This window comes from Nicotiana tomentosiformis, chromosome 11, assembly GCF_000390325.3.
Source record: "Nicotiana tomentosiformis chromosome 11, ASM39032v3, whole genome shotgun sequence".
Classification (NCBI taxonomy): Eukaryota; Viridiplantae; Streptophyta; class Magnoliopsida; order Solanales; family Solanaceae; genus Nicotiana; species Nicotiana tomentosiformis.
This window is the reverse complement of record NC_090822.1, coordinates 23,652,628-23,660,398: the sequence shown is the minus strand read 5'-3', so window position 1 is coordinate 23,660,398 and position 7,771 is coordinate 23,652,628. Positions and strand designations below refer to the sequence as shown.

At 35.1% G+C, this 7,771-nt stretch overlaps 1 long non-coding RNA gene across 1 annotated transcript; it reads left to right on the top strand.

Annotated features, from left to right (window-relative positions):
* The first annotated feature begins 2,951 nt into the window (after positions 1-2,951).
* On the top strand, positions 2,952-4,413 carry LOC104102428 (uncharacterized). The gene is made up of 2 exons (XR_011412016.1): positions 2,952-3,444; positions 4,064-4,413. It is a non-coding gene; the product is annotated as an uncharacterized lncRNA (long non-coding RNA).
* Positions 4,414-7,771: the final 3,358 nt, after the last annotated feature.

Below are 7,771 nucleotides of genomic sequence, written 5' to 3'. Positions count from 1 at the left end.
ACTTTGTATTAATTGTAGCATTTCTTGATTTGGTACAAAGTTCCTTATTGCTTTGTTTTCATATTCTTGGGTCATAGAAACTCTAGTGAATTGAGATGTTGAAGTGATCACATTTATTAATTTTGTTTATGGATCGGGTTGTACGCCGCAACGGGTGGATTAAGTGAGGATTAATATTGATATGGTGGGATCGGGTTGCATGCCGCAACGGATTTTATACGTGATTTTGATATGGTAAAATAAGGGAGGATTGTGATATTGATTCCGATTATATAGTGGGATCGGGTTGCGTGCCGCAACAGATTTGTGTTTTGTATTCATTGGTGCATTGTGATAGCTTTAGTGTTTTCATATGAGATTCTGAGGATTGATGTTTCTGGTTTTACTGATTTCGAGGATTGAGTTTATTTTCATAAATTATCTGCTTTACTTTTTTGTGTTCTTTTCCTGTTATTTTCATTATATTGTGTATAGGTTATTGTAAGTGACCCGCATTAGGCTCGTCACTATTTCGTCGAGGTTAGACTCGCATTTACAGAGTACATGGGGTCGGTTATACTCATACTACACTTTGCACTTCTTGTGAAGTTTTTGGAGTCAGTCCTAGCAGCGGTCAGTAGATTTCTCTAATTGATTGCCTGAAGTCCCCTTCTACCTTATTCTAGATGTTTATTTCATTTCATACAATTTTACTTTCATTCAGATCATTACTTGTATTATTCTAGTCGCTCGTGCCCTTGTGACACCATTTCTGGGATTGTATCTAGATACTGCAGTTATTATGATTTTTTCTCACTCTATTTCAGTTCTATTTCAATTTATTCAGTTTAATTGGTATCAGTTAATTTGATTTGCTAAAAATGGTTAAAAACTATTCTAACGTTGGCTTGCCTAACAAGTGAAATGTTAGGCGCCATCACGATCCCGAGGGTGAGAATTTCGGGTCGTGACACGTGCATCAGGCTGCCCATTCCGGGATTAGTAATTTGAGACTATTATCCCATACTAAGTGTGGTATAAAAGTTATATCCCAATTATGACATAAATCTCGAAATTGGTTATATCAAAATCAAATATTTAACTAGACATGTAATAAAATAATCCCCATATTCTATTTTGAGACTATTATCCTTTATCCTTGTAATCAAACTTACAGATCGACTAATGCTAACACATCAATATTTTGGTGTCAAATCATCATTTTGTAATTACGAAATTTTCAACAGGTAAAGATGATCTTATAATAAAATTAACACGGTGAATATCAGTTAAGCTCCGAAGAAGCAAGAAATAATGAAACACTAGTGCTTTCTAATCTAAGTGAGGAGGCAAGTATCAAGACTAATCAATAAAACGTTTTTCTTTTTTCCCTCCAACTACCATTTTTTAAAAAGTAATTCCTAATAGGCAAAACGAAAAATTCGATCAATATTGTTGTTAACGGTTAAATATTTTGATGACGACGCGGTTAACACAATTTGAAATCGTATAACGGTATAGAGCAGGCAAATGTTCAGTACAGTCTTACGTGAGGGACTGCTTTGAATGATTGAAAACCTAAATTAAATTACAATAAAAATATCTTATCTCTACTATGTCGATTTAAACTATTACTCTCTCTGTCCAAAAAAGATGATACTTTTCGGATTTCGAGAGTCAAACTTTTTAACTTTTGATCATAATTCTGTCATAAAATCTTTAAGTTTTTTTTTTTTAAGTAAAATTATATTTCGAAACTACATTAAAGTACTATAAGTCATAATAATTTACAATTCAAAATATTTAAAAGGTATATAAAAAATTTATGGTCGAAAAACAACTCGTTTGACTCTCGAAATTCGAAAATTATTATCATTTTGGAAGGCATGGAGTATACAATTCACAGAGAGAATTTGTCGGTGAATCTTTTTCGTTAACGAAGCTATATAAAAATTGTCCTTCAACATTTGAGTAGTTTCCTGCGTTATGGCATTGCTAGACATACGGCTAGATCCCAAATATTGCCTTTAACGTAATCGCATGCTATGATTCTTTTATTTGATAAACAATGCAGCTTTAAATTATTTTTATAATTATTATTACATTAATAGGTGAAGAGAAAACGCATCTTGTTTAATTTTCACCTTCATTCACTTAAAAAATAGGGAAGCTTCCTTCATTAATGCTTCACTTAGCTTGTCATATGGATATTCAGCTAGATCCAAAATTTCCGGAATTTATTTTCATTTCTTTCTTCTATCTCTTATTCTATAATTATTTTCATTCTTCCAATAATTCGACCCTTGGCTGTAATACCAAAATCAAGTCGTTAATTATTCCTGTCGAGGAAGAGTTGAAGGCTATAGCATGTATGTGACAAAGCTGGCTTTTACGCAAATTGGGGCATTGGAGTTTATTTGTATAAAAAATATTTCATAATCTCTTTGTAATTGTGAATTACATTGTACACTATACTCTCTTGATTCCATAACCCCCCCCCCCCCCCCTTAATATGGTTATTGATGCATGGAAAACAAAATGAATAAATCATTCACTATTTGCTCAGAGAGCATGTTAGGTCATATATTGATGAGTAAAAATGCAAGTTCGGTGCACAAAGCATTCCGCGATTACACATGATCTGCAAAAGGGCCGCATCCTAAGGAGCATAACATGGACAGCCTCAGGGTGAATAGATCTTTGAATAACTTTGAATAACTAATTAGGAAAAAAGATCATAATATATCAAGATAAACCGACCATGTAAAATATATTTACAAAATTATGATATTTATAAGATTATTTGGAGGTATATCTCCATGATAACCTTTAAATTATAACCTAAAAATGGTAACTGACCTGCTAATATATTAAAATTCAATAATAGCGTAAAACATATTTGCATAGTCGGTGCATATAACTTAAATTGAAAACAAAAAAAGGAAGAAAAGAGAAAACCAGAAAATCATGTGTCTTCCTTTGCTAATGGTCATGCTAATCAATGTGATCATCCTGCTGGCTATAAACCACTCATAATTGAAGCCAATTTAGTATACTTACGTGCAGAGAGTTGATCAATAAACAAGCAGAGGAGGTACGTTTCGAAATGAAACATAAATTTTAAAATATTGCAACTAGGATTCCTTGATATCTCTATAAAAACAAACTTAAATGCTATGTTTACACCTGCCTTAATCTATGTATTTTCTCTCTCTCTCTCTCTCTCTCTCTCTCTATTCTAATACTCCAATCTCCTTTGTTAGAAAGGAAATAGAAAGAGCTCTAGCATAGTGAAAATGGCCAGTTCTAGTAGTATTAAACTTGTGTGCATTTTCTTCATTCTGAGTATTGTTGTACCAAGCTTTGCGAAAGAGTACGTGGTTGGAGGCAGAAAAGGATGGAGTCCAGGCGTTGATTATCATCATTGGGCTTATGGGAAAAGCTTTGGCGTTGGAGATGTTCTTCGTGAGTATTGCTTAACAACTATTTTTTACACAAATAATGACACGTATTTATTTTGAGCTTTAGAACTCTTTAGCTTTAAATGTCTCATTTTATCCGTGATGACATACTGTTAAGGGTCGTGTGGTTGGTGGAATAAGGAATAACAATTTCAGGATAAAATTTTGGTTGAGTATTAATTAGTCACGTGAACAATTTTATACTAAAATAATGAGATTAACTATCCATATAGAAGGTGTGATAGCTGATATGATAGGACATATATATGAATTTAACTATTACTACTCCCTCCGTCCTAATTTGTGGGGTGTTTAATTCGGCACGAACTTTAAAAAAAATGAAGACTTTTAAATTTGTGATTTAAAATAAAACCTTATATGACTATAAATCATCTCATTAAGGGTAAAACATGACGTTTAAAGTTGAGTTATTTATAAATAAGGAAGTATGACATTGTTTTTGGGACTGAAAAAATGCTACTGTATTTTCTAACATTGTTATGAAATTTTCTATTGGTGAAATTTAATTTAACCTGATGAGGAAGATTAATACTTGACTTAATTTCTATATACTTAATTTACAAAAGAAAGAATGAAATTAACAGATTATGATATGTTGACAGGTTTCATCTACCACCCAAAATTGACAGATGTGGCTTCAGTGGATATTGCAAGCTACGCACTTTGCGATAGTGTCAAAACTTACACAAAAGATAACAGTGGGCGCACATCAATTACTCTTGACAAATCTGGGGCTTACTACTTCATCTCTACAAACCAGACACGCTGCTCTTCAGGTCTCAAGCTAGAGTTGCACGTTGTTTGAGAAGCACATTGTAGTATTGTTTGAGAAGTAATTGTTGCATTCTTTTTTCTTTTAAATTTGTCAATTTGTATTCTTTTATTTATGTACTAGTAAGGTTCTGTTAATAATTATGTGAATGTTCTAGTCATTATCTAGAGCTTTCTCTTTGATGATGAACTCTATATTATTTTATTGGTGTACCTCTCATAAGAAGTTAAACGGCTCTATTTTTTAAAGTTCTCCTGTCAATGGATTGGATTTTCTTCACATTTCACTCTTACTGATTCTCTCTAATTTTCTTTTGGAATTATTAAAGTTTATAAATGAAAGTTTAGAGGAGTTTGTAACCAATTTTCGAAGTACAGAAAATAAACTGCAATCACAAAAATAAAAGAAGAATATATTTTATTAATTAATTATAAATATAATTCCATTAATTTCCTTGATTCTTCATTTCGGATTGTTTTCCGTGATTCGATAGTTAGAGCAACGTATTTCTCGAACGTAGGATGATACAGACCTCCTAAGGATGTATTTGACATGAAAGTCGGGTAATACGTTTCTCTTGATCTCTCCTTATTGTTTCTTCTATCGAGGGCCAAAATGGTGCATCTCTCGAGAGAAGGAATTGTGTGGATCTTAAGAAAAAAATATATATGTTATTGAAATATCAAAAAAGAAAACGTCACACTGAATTTTTGATATATTAGAACTACATAAGAAAAAGGTTATACCAATTCAATTGATTGTGTGTAACTACATACTATTGTACTTTCCTTTAAAATTTCACTTACTCTTTACTTACATATGTTTTGATATTATCTATATAGTTTAAAAGTGTATACTAATTTATATGGGACACACGTACAACACACGTGTCTAGAGACTAGTAGTTCATAAATGCGGAAAGAACGATCAATTAAGTAATAAATTAGTCAAAGCATGGATACCATAATCAAAGAAGGATGTAAATTACATGAAACAAGTCCCACCCGCATGCTTTAACCCAAAAACAACACATAAGTACTCGTCACCTCACATATACGTTGTACCCAAATATTTAAACACATTGCAAATAGGCAAACAAGTCCTAATCCCTCAAGTTAAGGTTAACCACGACACTTACCTCGCTCCAAAATCAACTCAAAACTCAACCACGACTTTGCCATTATAACAAGCCTAAGAACCAACCAAATATAGCAATTTATTAACCAAACGATTCAAAATAAGCCTCAGGAACTACCCACGAATGAAAGAGGTTCTATTAAGGTCATTATTGAAAAAGCCAACAAAGGTTAACTCCTGGGCCCGCTTGGTCCAAATCCGAAATTCAGACCAATACCAGATTACCCATTCACCTCCGAGCCCGGTTATGTAATTTGTTTCGAAATCCGACCTCAATTTGAGGTCTAAATTCAAATTTTACAAAAATCCCTAATTCTACCCAAATCCCCAATTTCTACCATGAAAATCAAAGATTTAAGGTTGAAATCTTATGAAATTTAATGGGCAATTGAAAGAAAGTAGGTTAGAGTCACTTACCAATAAATTAGGGAAGAATAGTTCTTGGAAAAATCGCCTCTAAGGTTTTTTAGGGTTGAAAATTTGAAAGAATATGAAAAATCCTGCCTATCTTAGCTTTTGACCAGGCGCAAATGTCGTAATTGCGACCCGGGGTTTGCGAACCCCACAAATGCGAAAAAGCCTTCGCAAATGCGAAAAAGCCTTCGCAAATGCGAAAAAGCCTTCGCAAATGCGAAGCCTTCACACCTCTGCTGCCTTCGCAAATGCGAACCTGAGAAGATCGTAATTGCGACCCAAATCTTGCAAATGCGAGAAACTAGCCCTCAACCCCTACTCGCCAATGTGAAGTATCCTTTGCAAATGTGAATCTTGCATTTATAAGACAGACCTCGCATTTGCGAAGTCTGCAGTCCAACACCAGAACACACATGCACCAGCTATTTTCTACGTCCAAAACCACTCCAACGCTAATCCGAAACTCACCCGAGCTCTCGGGGCTCCAAACCAAATATGCACACAAGTCCAAAAATATTTTATGAACTCGCTCGCGCGATCGAAACACCAAAATAACACTTAGACTACGAATTAGATACCAAATCAAAGAAATTTTCAATGAAACTTATGAATTTCTATTTTAACATCGGACGTCCGAATCACGTCAATTCAACTTCATTTTGCATCGAATTTTGTGGACAAGTCATAGATCTAGTAATGTCCCTATACCAAGCTCTAGAACCAAAATCCAGACCCGATTGCAACAAAGTCAAACTTTGGTCAAATCTTTAAATTCTTTAAACATTTAAACTTCAAATTTTAGACAAAATGCGATAACTCGAGCTAGAAACCTCCTAATTCGATTCCGGGCATACGCCCAAGTCCCAAATTGCGATACGGATCCACTAGGATCGTCAAAATATGGATATGTGTTCGTTTGCTTAAAACATTGATCGAAGTCAACTGAAAAGGATTTTTAAGGCATGAATTCTCATTTTAATAAGTATTTCACATAAAAGCCCTCCAAAAGAAGATACAGACCGCACACGCAAATCAAAGAAGGAAAAAAGGAGCTGTTTGAGGTTTCAAAAATACAGAATTAAGGCTTAAAACTCTAGATGACCTATCGGGTCATCACATTCTCCACCTCTAAAATAACCATTCGTCCTCGAACGGACATAGAAAAGTACCTGGACTGGTAAAAATGTGTGGATATCTACTCCGCATGTCCGACTCAGACTCTCACGTGGATCCCTCGACCGACTAACCTATCCATTACACTCGAACCAAAGGATAAATATTTGACCTAAGCTATCAAACTTGTCGGGCTAGAATAGCCACCAGATCCTCCTCATAAGTCAACTCCTAGTCCAATTGGACTAAGCTAAAATCTAACATATGGGACAGATCATCGTGATACTTTCGGAGCATGGACACATGGAACACCAGATGGACTACTGATAAACTAGGTGGCAATGCGAGTCTATAAGCCACCTCACCACTCTCTCAAGAATCTCGAAGGGTCCAATATACTTAGGGCTAAACTTGCCCTTATTTCTGAACCTCATCACACCCTTCATGGGTGAAACCCGGAGCAAAACTCTCTCTCCGACCATGAATGCATTATCACAAACTCTACGGTCGGCATAACTCTTTTGCCTAGATTAAGTGGTGCGAAGTCGATCCTGAATAATCTTTACCTTATCCAAGGCATCCTATACCAAGTCTATACCCAACAACCGAGCCTCCCCCGGCTCGAACCATCTAACTGGCGAACGATACCACCTCCCATATAATGCCTCATAGGGAACCATCTGAACGATCGACTGGTAGCTGTTGTTGTAGGCTAACTCCGCAAGTGGCAAGAATTGAACCTAAGAACCCTCGAAATCTATAACACAAGCGCGAAGCATGTCCTCCAATATCTGAATAGTGCGGTCGGACTGTCTATCCATCTGGGGATTAAATGTTGTGCTCAACTCAACCTGCGTGCCCAAATCACGCTGTA